Source organism: Oreochromis niloticus, linkage group LG5 (assembly GCF_001858045.2).
Source record: "Oreochromis niloticus isolate F11D_XX linkage group LG5, O_niloticus_UMD_NMBU, whole genome shotgun sequence".
In the NCBI taxonomy this organism is placed as follows: Eukaryota; Metazoa; Chordata; class Actinopteri; order Cichliformes; family Cichlidae; genus Oreochromis; species Oreochromis niloticus.
This window is the reverse complement of record NC_031970.2, coordinates 2,422,155-2,434,880: the sequence shown is the minus strand read 5'-3', so window position 1 is coordinate 2,434,880 and position 12,726 is coordinate 2,422,155. Positions and strand designations below refer to the sequence as shown.

Sequence of the window (12,726 nt, the reverse complement as noted above, 5' to 3'; positions counted from 1 at the left end):
AGGATTAAAGTCAGCATGTGTACAAAACACACCAGCCCCATCAACATGACGCCTGCTCTCACACACACACACACACACACACACACACACACACACACACACACACACACACACACACAGTGTGCTCAGCTGCAGCTCTGGCTGATTTACGTCACTGAAGCCTCGACAGAATAGAAGAGAATAGAATCCATGGTGATGTACTGAGGAGGTATTGATCTACTTCCATTGGTGGTAATAGGAAAACAGGTGGACCTCCAGGCCTGCTCCTGCTTCAGACAGAGAGTAATAGCACCCACGGGACCACTCAAACCCTCCAAATTACCCATTACTGAACAGCACAGCCCCTTAATTTATTTAGGGCCCGTGAAGCAGAGGGGCCACATTACTTTGGACCAAAAAAAAAAAAAAAAACACATGAAGAAAACAAGCTGAGAGTGAAGAAGTTTAACAGATAACTGGAGCAGGATCAGAGCTGATCAGAGGTCAGCCTGGATCAGCAGAGTGTCTGAAATAAACCCGCTGTGCACCGAGTGCAGAGCCCGGGCCGCTCGGGGTCCAGCAGCAGCACAAGGACGCGTTCCTGCTCCGCTGGCGTGAAGCAGCCAATCACGTCCTGTGGCTAAAACCTCTGCACGCCTCACGCAATTCACGAAAACTGCAGCCACTGATCAGCTTGGACCAGAAGACCGTTCACCGGTGAGAAAATGACGTCATGGAAGCGCCACTTTTTAGATATAAAGGGAAAATATTCAGTTTTCAGGAGGAAATTTCTGCTTTAAAAATGACCGATATCAGGATTATTTCATAACGACGTGAATATTAACAGACTGATTGATGAGTCCAGCAACACCAACACTGAACCGGAGCAGTGTGTGAGCCCCCCTCACTCCCCCTCCCCCCGCCGTCCCCGGTCAGAGGAGACGTCCCCGCGCCGCGGCAGACTGTCAAACGTCTCCATGGCGAAGAGAACGTGAGAGGAATGATGAAGAGTTGGGCGAAAACACCCTGCGGTGCGCACCTTCCTCACCTCTCCCCCCGCTGCTCACCCCGCAGTCCCGATGAGCTGCTGATGAGGTGGAGGTTTGCGTCCACGCCGCCCGGCACGTTTTCACGCGCCTGGTGCACTTCGGCCAACTTCCAGCCCAGCAGAGAGAGAGAGAGAGCCCGGGGAGGGTGCAGGGGAGCCCGGAGGAGCCGGCGGGTCAGTGAGCCGCTCAGCCTCCGCCCGAGCGTCCGAGGAACGCTGCCCCTGACTGCCGCGCCGTGTCCGCGTCAGGGGCAGCGTTCCACACATGACGCCTACAATAAGCCCGAGTGTGACCGAGAGGCGTTTTAGAAAGAGGCACCCCCCCCCCCAACCCCCGAATTAAAAAGCACCTGTTCGGTTCTGAAGCCCGAGCCGCGGACACGGAGGACACGCAGGGCTCCGGGGCGTGCTGGAGCCGCTCACAGCGCAGCTCACCGACCGGACGCGCACCGAACGCACCAATATTCACACTTAAACACACCGGAAGCACCGGCGGGGAGCCGAGCCGCCGCGCGGTGACGCACAGAGCCGAGAACACACTGACCGTGAGCGCTGCTGCGGGTCCGGGTCCTCCCGACATTAATCCCGCTTCCCTCTCCGCTGCTGCCGCCGCGGTCGCACCGGAGCTGGTGGCGGAGGAGGCGACGGGGAGCTCCGGTTACCTCCTTCCCGTTCACTCCGGAGTGCAGCGGACGAACCGGGCCGTGTGTCGGTGTCAGGTCTCCAAAGTTGGACACGAAGCAGAGGCGGATGTCCGTAAAGCTCCGAGTAGAACCGCCGGAGCTGAGGGAGGCACGGCAGCTGGAAAAATCCGAGGAACCGAGAAGAGCTGAGAGCCACCGGAAAAGCGCAAGACGGAAATCACATCGCTGTGCGCAGAGCTCAGAAGCCGCAGAGCACCAAACCCGGCGGTAGAAGTTCTGCTGCCACCGCCGCCGTGGATCTCCGAGTCTCCGCGTCCCGCACTCCCGACGTCCTCCTCACAAATGTCCGCTACCCAGCCTGAAGGATGAATTTCCACCCGGAGGAGGAGGAGTGAAGAGAGGGAGGGAGGGCAGTGTCTCGCATTCTCTGAATTACTCCACCCTCCAAGCTGCCCCCACCCTCGCCTCAGCGCCGCCACCTCTCCACCAGCGGCCTGCGCGCGGGGGCAGCACTTATTATTATTATTCTGTGTTTTATAATTAGTTCTTTAGTTTTCAAGCCAAATGTATGTGCAACGCAAATCTACCAGACAAATACACCAGACAGGAACTGGATTTCAAAATAAAATACCAATAAAGTTTGTTTGCATTTCATTTTTCAAACAGCTATTAATCAGTAAAATTACAAATCAGTCAAAGGCTGAAGTACAACATCCAAATATGAATAAGATCTGCGACTCCAAATTCTAGTGAACAACTTAATTCAAACATCCAATAGTTAAAATGTGTAAACACATATCTAATATATCACAGAGCAAGAAAGAATAGACATGTACAACAAATAAAGCCACAGTCTGACGTCAGGTGTTCAGGAAGTTTGTGTTCTCAGTGTGGGAGCGCAGACTGAGCCTGGGGAAATGTGCGAGTACATCTGAAACGTAACTCGGTCCGCTCGTGCTTTTTAAACCAGTGAAAGGATTTTCAAGTCTGTCCTTTGAAACACAGCAAGGCGACACAGCTTTGTGGATGTGCGCGTTACTGTGATCCAACCTGCTGAACACCAACACGTGAGCAAGTTTTCCTCTGTCTAAACGTAACTCAGACGCCTCAACTGTTCCAGGATTCCGGCCCTGATTTGGAGATTCTGTTTTTCAGGTGGACAGACTTCAGTCTTTTGTTGTTTAGCTACAGCAGATTTAGGCACTGATAAGTACAGTTGTGTGTCATCAGCAAACATATAAACAGTATCTGAAATCTGAGCAGGAGCGAATCAGACCCTGAGGTTTTGTTTGTTCAGATTCATGACTGCAATTCAGATTCGCTCCAGCTGGTCTCCAGAGCAGATTTGGCTGATTTTACTTTGGTTTCCTTGGTGTTCCCCCGGATAAGCTGGAGGAGGTGGCTGGGGAGAGGGAGGTCTGGGCTTCTCTGCTTAGGCTGCTGCCCCCGCGACCCGGCCTCGGATAAAGCGGATGAAGATGGATGGATAGATAGTTCATTCATTTTAAATATTATCACACAGAGGCTGTTTGTCAGAGGCTAATATTAAAAAGTGCATCTGCACCTTTCCAACTTCTCACTTTCTGCCTACAATCATCACTGTTCTTCCATCCACCCTTCTTTCTTTCAGTCATCCTTCAAACTGTCGTCCTTTTGTTGGCCTATCTCATAATTATTGTAATGCAGCGTTATGCATCAGTTCCCATACACAGGCGTGTTTTGTGCCTTCCTTCTTGTTGTTTTGTGTTGAGAGATCTCGTTTGTCTTCAACATGAACGCTGGAGTCTCTGCAGGAGTCTCAGTCGTGTTGGTCTGATAAGAGCGACGCCACACATCCACCACAATCCCAACATAACAATAACTGAAACGATCACGATGTTACATAAAGAACATGAAGGGCTTTCTGTTGGTCTTGCAGAAACGATCCTTACTCAGAAAAACCAAGAACAAATTATTAAAACATGTATGTAAAAATATACTCCGTGATGTGGATGAAAAGGCCATAAGTCAATATTAGCAAGTAAACTACACAAACTAGCATAGATGAAGTTAAATGTAAATGATGTGGAGACGTTGTTTGCATTTATTACAGCACCAAAATATACTAAAAGCGCCTAAAGTAAAAGTATTTATTATTTAGAATCATATGCATATTGTTGACTTATAATTATTCATGAATTCATTAAGCTGTTCATCATTTCAATGTTGCAGCTGGAAATAAATAAATGTATGATAAACTGCAGTGTAGTTTTATTTACAGCACTGGATTTAAGCTTTAAAACATGATGATTAATGAGTGACAGTTTTAAACTAACTGAGATTCCTGCTCGATCTCTGGTTGGCTCTCTCCTGCCTCAGGTGAGCTTCCACACTGTTCTCTGTCTTTATCTGTGAAGCGTTCACCCTCTAATCATGAGCAAATAATCAATATGTTGACTCAACGCCTCCTCCGGTGAGCTGGGATGCTTATGACATTGATCCAGGATGTGAATAATCATCGTGCAGGACCCGTCGATATCTGTGCACTGCAGTTAAGTCTTAACAACTCATAATGAACAAGATAATATCTGACATTTAACTTTGACCAATCCTCTCATATTTGGAATTTAGTTTCTTTTATTTTTCTATTATATGACAGATCCAGACAATGCCCACCTGTCTGATCATTGTTAACCATTTCTCGTCTCCATTTACCAAATAAGTCAAACTCCGAGGCACCAAAGAGAGCTAAAAACGCTCCAAGTCCCACTCCAGGAAAATGATCTGATCAGAAATAAATCACACAGATCCGCCAACACTTTGGGCGTAAACAAAGACAGAAAACTGACGAGCAGCGGCGGTTGGAGAACCCTGACCTCAGCTCACGTAAAGTGATGAGGTAGCTGGTGGCTAGCTGCAGAGCTATGGCCAGGTTAATAGAAAAGATCAAAAGTTTAGGACCACTTGAAAAATGGCAAAAAAAATCATATTTTGCACAGTTGGATCTTAACAAGGTTCCGAGTAGAGCTTCAACATGCAACAAGAAGAAATGGGAGTGAGACAAAACATTTTTTTGAGCGTGCAGTTTATTGAAAACAACGCTTAAACTGAAGCACATTAGCAGAGGGAAGCTGGAGGATGAGGAGTCAACTGTTCTCAGTAAAGGTTCATGTTGAGGGTCTCTGTAGGGCAGAGACAATCTCTGTCAGCCTGAGAAAGACTCTTTACTGAAGCGATGGGCACACCGGGAGCTCCTGGGCTGCACCGTGAGACTTTAAGAACCGAACAATTTGCTGCACATGAGCAGAGCTGACAAAAAGATGGAGAGGCTGAGAATGATGGCTGAACAGTCAAAGAAGCTCATCCAATGTTTGAACCAGAAACAGAGTCGATATATTAGAACTTAACGAGAGATTCGTGAAATAAACGAAACGCAAATAAATCGTGTATAAGAAGAACTTGGTGAGAGTGAGGAGGAAGAACTCTCTTTTAACAGGAAGCAACCTGCAGCAGAACCAGGCTCTGCTGGTCGGTCGGGGCGAAGAGATGAGAATAAAGCAGCCCTGTGATATCAGAGCTTCTCTGCAGCATAAAGATTATCTGTGCAGATGTTTTCAGAGAGGAAGCTGAGCTGCTTTTCAGAGAAAACCCTTTAAACTGCGTCTCCGTGGGGCCAGAGGCTTCGTCTCCATGCCTGCATTGCTTGTATTGGCTGTATGGACAGAGTGAAGGCACCTGCAGAGGTTTTATGCGTGTGCCTGCATTTCAGCACTGCGTGAAATGAGGCTCGATTGGATATAAAAGCTCAGCTAAGTGTTTTATGAAATCATAAAATCATTTTTTATCCGTAGTAAAAGCCTCGTGTTTCTAGGAGAGGGTCTGAACTGTAACCTCGCACGATGGGACCGAGGCTTAAAAAACAGACTTTTGCTTGGAGACGTGTAAATGCTAACACGTTAACGTCTTTAACATTGTTTGTCGCATGGCGTTGAGTGCTATCCCGCTGAAGGTGCCGTTAACGAAGCAGAGCTCTGATTGGAAGGTCACTTTCCAAAATCTGAGTCAGCGATGAGGAGAGAAGCGAACACAGCGCTGCTCAGGGAGCATACGGTATGTAATGATGTGAGCGTGAAGCAGGGTGGTGATAAATGGACTGCGTGTATACTGTGCCTTTATCTCAAGAGCACTTCAGAGCACTCTCAATATCTCGCATTATTCTGATGGCACAAACGGTGTTTCATACACCACAGAAGGCGCCGAGCGGCGGGAGCAGGCCGAGGCTCACAGAAACTTCAGCTTGGCCTCACCAGTTCACCACTCGTTTCAGGGAAACTAAGATGTTAACACATAAGAACTGAGGAGTAGTTTCTGTCATTCTTTATTTCCTGAGAATATTCTTTATCCATCTATCAATTTTCTCCTTATCTGATTCAGATTCACATGTGTCAGGAGCCTTCGTAATCAAGTGATAAAATTACTGACGCATCTACCGCTGACGCATCAGTGGTTGATGCGTCAGCGGTAGAGAGGATGGTCGTCATTTAAACATCTGCAGCTTCTGGATATGGAGTCTGTGAGGAAGGCGATGGCAGCCAGAGTCCTGCATGCACCGCAGCCCCGAACCTTTCTACACGTTACGCATGAAGCATTACATCTGAGGCCACAAAGTCAGACTTTAACCTGTCAGCTCGCGTGTACAAAGTCCATGTGATGCAAAACAGAACAGAGCAGGTGATCGACTGGTCTAAGACTCTGAACCAAACAGACGGTGATTTTCCAAAAACCCTCCAGCGAGTGTTTGATGTGGAAACGGATCATTTCTGCCACTTTGGTCCTCAGTCTCAATCTTTCTGTCAGCTCCCACAGCTCATGGACAGAAATGATGGTAGATACATACGTCCTGTCTCTCTTCAACACCACAGACCCGTAGAAGTGAATCCTGAGTCCATCTGTGACTCGGACCTGGAAAAACAGAAATTGATGGAAGAATGAACCAACTGCGCTGACATCGAGATCAAATAAATGGCTAATTCTTGATTTAATCTCGATGTCACTGCACCAGTTCTCCATATCTTGAGGGAAATTCCACATTCACATCAGTGTGGAACGCAAACGTGTTTTCTCCTGTAAAGTTGAAGGAAAGTTTTCTCTCTGCAGTGTTTAAAAAAGCTCTTCTTTGATGGCGTGGTAGGTGAACTGATCTGAGCGCAAGAGTCTGTTGTTGTGCTCGTCTTCCGCACCTGTACAGACGTTGTCTCTGTGTCGGTGTTAAGTGGCTGTCTGTCCTTTAGAAAATTGCTTTCATTTAATTCGGCTTTGTTCTGTCATTAAATCCGCAGTATGAGATGAGCGTAGGTGTCACTTTTAAGTAATGCATGTTTCATTTCAGAGTGAGTGAGATGTGAAACTTCAATCTGCTCATTAAACGCGCTTCATTTCATTTGTGTTTAATTGGGAGTTAAGTTTTCTCAGATCGGTGAGTAGGAGTGTAACACTGTCTGCCCTGTGATGACTCAACGGTCATATACGAAAGTCTGGAGGTGAAAGAAAAGTGGAGTAAGGTGTGTACTTAGCTTCGACGGTGCTCGGAACATCTCCGGACATGAAAGCATCCACTGAAGTGGAGCTGCGAGAACCAGCGGAGGCAGTTATGAGCGAGGGGGCCGAGGGATGAAACGTATCTGGAAAATTGTTGGTATTTTGTCCAAGAGCTAGGCCATCTTTGAGAGCGTTATTATAACTGACAGCAGACATTGTCCCAATTGTGCAGAGACAAAAAATTGTTCCGTGCCTCTCAGGCTCCGTCAGATAACTGGAAATGTATTGTTAAATGCCACAAACAAGAGAGGCGAAATTGAACAATTGACCAATTCATCGTCAAAAGCAGAAATTTCTGTGTCACTTGAGGGTCTCCGTAGGACTTCAGGAGTGACGCGGGGGCAGATGAGTCAGTAAAATACTCACCAATGCAACAAAAAGTAAAAGCGCAAAGTGAAAGAACTTTAAGTGGCTATAAAAAGCCTCCTCATTCAGCAAAACACAACTTTACTGCTCGTGAATACGATGTAAAATTGCTGTACTGAGAGCTTTAGGCAGAGGCCATCCGACTTCACGTGGTCAAGGACTGCAGGAGCAGGTCCAGGGAGGCTGATCTCACTGTCTTTGGAGTCCTGAGGAAGATGGAGCTGAGGTGATGCTGAGTATCTGCAAGATGACAGAAAAGCAAAGGAAAGGGGTGGGCAACTCCAGGCCTCACAGGCCGGTGTCCTGCAGGTTTTAGAGCTCAGCCTGGGTCAACACGCCTGAATCAAATGACTACTTCATTACCAGGCCTCACCCTGATGCCTGCAGTTCCCCACCCCTGGTTTACAGGGTGCTCAGGCAGGAGCATGGGGGATAAGGCCAGAGCATTAGACTGCAGCTGTAAGCTCGGTGGTTAAGAATCTAACATTAGATCTGCCCACATGTGTGCACAAACCTTTCACCTCACTAGGAGGACTTGCAGAAAAGCTTTTGGTTTGAGTGACTGTAAAGTGGGAGGAAAATGCTGGAAGTCAAAGGAATATTCGGGCTTTGCTGCTTGGTCGTGGTCAGCATGTACGCTGCCTGCTGCTAGCTTTGTGTTAGCATCACAGACTGTGTACAGAGGAGGTTAGCATGCTGCTCTTGTGGAGCTTTAAAGTCTCTTTTTCTGGCTTCACGATGAGGCACTGCAGCATGTTTAGAAGACGAGCCCCGTCCAAACACAAGCATTCGTTTTGACTGAGTTCACCTTCACCTTATTACCCCTCCCTCTTGTTCCTGCATCATCTTTGTGTCTCCGGTTGGCTCGTGCGAATCTGGTTTGCTCTTATTTTTTGAGTCAGCAGACTGTCTGAACTCCGTCTGTACCTAATAAATGGACCGCCAGCTTGCTCGTGCTGAGTGCACAGAGCAAACATTCGCCCCTGGAAGAGGTATTCATTGCTGCTAACGTCGGGAGACAGGCCATGCTTTACCGAGGGGGGTGGTGTTTCAATATTCATGATGGTACATGACAGAAGTGTGGATGAGAGGAGAAGTAGGAGTAAACCAACACCGCGGAGGCATAAAGTGGAGCCGAGAGAGCCGGGGAGGGCTGGGGAGAGCACTATAAAGGATATCGAGTCTGACAAAGACAGAGAGCGTATAAGAGCCGGAGTGCGAGGGACCGAGAAAGAAGAAGATCATAGCGAGACCCGCCACAAGTATAAAGAATGAGAGGAGACAGCGGTAAATTACATTATATTTATACTGCATAGAATAATTATCCTTATCTTCAAAAGGAACCTGCTGCTGTTCTTTATTTCCCTTCTCCTGTTAATGCTGGCTGTTCAGATTAAACGTCGCCTCCAATAATGTGGGCGGTATTTTCTACTGCTGGATCAGGATGATGTCAGAAAGAGCTTATATTCCAAACCCACCTGCTACCCAAACTTCCTGTTTAGGAGGGGCAACCAAACAGAAGAAGGTTGGCTTGAAGGGGGAGGAGCTAAAACAGCTTGTTTCACACAGAGGGAGACAAAGAAGGATTATTTTGAACTGAGAATCACACAAAGCTGCTCTACCGATTTGTTTCTAGTTGTGCATAATCATAACCACAGCATGCATTTTCACCTCACTACAGTACAGAGCGCACTATTTTCTGGAAATTTCCAGGAATGCTCAGCTTCTGAAGCCATCCTCAGAAATCGGCAACATTTGAAGGTGATTGGACGTTTCTTAAAGAGCGACTGAACATGTTTATACTTTTGATTTTGTACCAAAGGAGCTGCTCTTTCTAATGAAGCTGTTCACGTCTGGAGGATTCAGCCAGGAGATTTTGTGCACGGCAACCAGTGAACATCGTCTACACACAAAATAAAGGACTTGTGTTTTTAGGGAGCGGGCTGTCCACCGTGACGTCCCCTCGTTTCCAGCTCTGCAGATTGAAGACAAAAAACCAGGTTGTCCACAAAGACACTGAAACTGGGGGGAAAGAGGTGGGACACGTGGCTCTAAAATCGCACTTATTTAAGTGCACAAACACACTGGAGGGGAGAAGAAGGTAAATCTCTGCAGATGCTCAGCTCTTCCTCTCAGACTATGAATGCAGGGAAGGCGTCAGGCGAGCCGGGGCCTTATCCGTGCCACTGTATCTAATGAAAAGTGACAACTCCCTTCTCCCGGAAAGCCCTCCTGTTTTGCTAGGCTTCAAATCCGATTTGCTTGCCCTGCCGCCACTGCCGCCACCAGCACCAGCGGCACCACCGCCACTTCCCACACCGTCAGCAGTGCTCCCCATCTATTTCCTCTCAACCATCTAATAAAGTGCTCCCCATTTTTGCTGCCAATATATACTTATTATATTTTAAATATTGTAATTGTCCTGCAGGGAAAGGGGAGAGAGGGAGAGACGACTGGCTTTAAACGTGTAATAATGTGAGAAACTGTAGGCAGTGTGTTGCTGCTGAACAGCAGATGTTTGGGGAGAAAAAGCCGGCGAGGCAGAGGAACGCTGTGACGCTGTAATTTGAGAGATAGCAAGTAAATTGATTATTGAATGGCAGGTATTCAGAGCGTGTCAGATTATCTGATGAGCATGTGATAGGAAAACTTCACAGTGCACTCAATCAATCTACAAGAAAGATAAAGTCTCCAGCCTTGGTGGGCGTTTGTAGGTCGATAAGGCGAAGCAGCTTTGGTGTCGGGGTATCCTGCGGCTTACAGACGCGCCGCACACTTTGTTTTTGTTTCATTAATACTCCAGTGTGTTCGTGCCACAGCCACATTTATGGAAAACCTTATTTTTAGACTGGGTGCTGGCTGGGTTTGTGTTTTCTTATTGAGTATTTGGATAAATGTGGGCTGTCCTGTGACTAAATAAAAGCAAGGCAATGTCCTCTGTGTGTGTGAGTGTCTATTCATATCTTTGTGGGGACCAAAAGTTGGAAGTTTACTATACTTGTTGGGACCAAAATCCTGGTAAGGCATTTTTGGTTTTAGTGTCAGGGTTACAGTTGGGTTATGGTTAGGGGGAGGGTTAGGTATTTATTTTTCAAGGTTAGGGTTAGGGGAAGCATTATGTCAATTACATGTCCCCACAAGATATGGATACGTGTGTGTGTGTGTGTGTTTTCCGCTTGTGTGCCTCCTAAAGCAGCGAGTTAAATCTGCAGTGCAGGATACAGTATGTGGGTTAGGGTGCCGTCCTCCTTGTTAATATTTCATCTCAGCACTGGCAGAATGAAATGGGGCAGAGAAACACAGAAGGCCTAATGTGACGGAGACTCTCCATAACACAGGGGGATGTGTGTCTCTGTGTGTGTGTGTGTGTGTGTGTGTGTGTGTGTGTGTGTGTGTGCGCAGTTTTGTTTATGTTTTATTGATTTCAGATCATATTGTTGTGCCTGGTTTTTGAAGCTACTGCCTTTGTGTGTGTGTGTGATGGTACACGTACACACAGAAACGTGCGCTTTGGGCTTCTTCAGGTTTTGTCAGCAGGTTTGACCCTCTGTCGTTTACAGGTAACATAACCAGATCCCAACACACTAAATGAGGGACAAACAGGGTGTTTGGGTGGGAGACATCGGGACACAGTGTGAACTGGAACATTTAGGATGAACAGAGCACATATATTATATTTCAGTAAATACAATAAGGATAAAAGGAAGCTTCAGTTTGTCTTACGGTCTCAAACAATAGACTCTATATGCTCCTGTATTCTCTTTGATTTCACTCTTATTTCAGCACTTTTTGTGTTTCAGTTTGTATCCATAGATTGGTGTACCTTTTTGGAGCCATTATCCATGACAATTTTAGCAATTTTTACCCAATTATGGCACACATCTACTGTGTCACTGCACACCATATTCCCCCTGTGCAAGTCTGCAAGCAAAAACTATTTCTGAGTCCTGCTGCTTCATTTTCTTTGTGTGTGCGTCTCTGATAATCAGTGAAATCTGCTACGCTTGTGACTTTTTAGTGACTTGTAACTTTCCCAGATGAATATGACACAAACTAACCTTCTTCTGATTATAATAAAAGGTTTTCCTTCATATGTGCTGGAAACTAGTCGTCATATGTGGCGTTGGGACCCTGATTTCACAGGAGCTAAAGATGAGAGAAGAGGTTCATCAAAGAAAACGTGTTTGTCAGTGTAAGAATTACAAAGACTTTAAACATCTCATCTACAAAACATAAACTCATCAAAGGATTCTGAGAATCTGGAGAAATCTCTGTGCGCAGGGCCAAGGCTGATGAACCGCCATGTTCAAGCAGTGCTGCTTTAAAAACAGGCCACAGCTCACCTTACCGCCCACACCTGCAGGGTAGAGCTTCAAAGAGGAAGTCATCTGGGACTCCACATCCAGAAACACCCAGCCTCCTCTGGCCACGGTTTAGCATTACAGTCAGCTGTAACCCCATTAATACATATGTCTCCCATTTACATCTGTTCACTCACGCCTACTCTTTTTCTCCCTTTGTTTGGTAGGCGGAGCTAAACTGGCTCTTTTGATGCTGCTTTAGCACGGGCACATCATTTACATAATTAAAGATATGCTGAACACCTGACAGCACATACCTGACATAAGCTGGAGTTAGTTTAGTGCCAGGACAGGGCGGCGAACATTAGTCGGGATCACATTAAACACGTTCCTCACAGCGAAACTGTGATTTCACGACAAATCTAAAACACGTCAAAACCACCCTGAGCAACATGGCTGCGGCAGCGATGCCTTACCTGTGGCCTCGTCTCTCATGTCAGGTGAAAATAAGCTGAACTGTGGGTGGGATTTTTAGCAGATATCTTTAGCAGAGGAATAAATGGTAAAACTAAGTGAGTCCTTTTGCCGACTGAAGAGGAGCAAGTGTCCTTTTCTTCTTTTGACCTTGATATTTGTTCTTGTGGAACTGAAGTCATGGCCTCCTGCCTTTCTAACAATCCTCTAATTGTTTGGATTAAGCCAACCGATATTCTTCATTATGGGGAGAAACATTCAGCAATTACAAAGAGTTGGAGATGCAAATCCTAAAATCAATCAACAAAAAGGAGAGTTTCTTTGGCTGCTGACAAAC

At 46.6% G+C, this 12,726-nt stretch overlaps 1 protein-coding gene and 1 long non-coding RNA gene across 3 annotated transcripts in view; both read right to left on the bottom strand.

Annotated features, from left to right (window-relative positions):
- dag1 (dystroglycan 1) overlaps window positions 1–2,283 on the bottom strand; it is a 55,953-nt gene extending 53,670 nt beyond the window's left edge. Inside the window, exon 1 of the mRNA XM_005469760.4 lies at window positions 1,572–2,283. The gene's annotated coding sequence lies outside the window, so the exon portion shown is untranslated. The remainder of the gene's footprint in view (window positions 1–1,571) is intronic.
- A 3,743-nt stretch (window positions 2,284–6,026) lies between these two features.
- On the bottom strand, window positions 6,027–12,119 carry LOC112846820 (uncharacterized). Of its 2 annotated transcripts, none has more exons than XR_003219993.1 (3): window positions 11,958–12,119; window positions 11,673–11,760; window positions 6,027–6,612 (listed from the first exon to the last, which is right to left on the bottom strand). It is a non-coding gene; the product is annotated as an uncharacterized LOC112846820 (long non-coding RNA). The 2 variants fall into 2 exon arrangements; XR_003219992.1 differs by having other exon boundaries at window positions 11,972–12,119.
- Window positions 12,120–12,726: the final 607 nt, after the last annotated feature.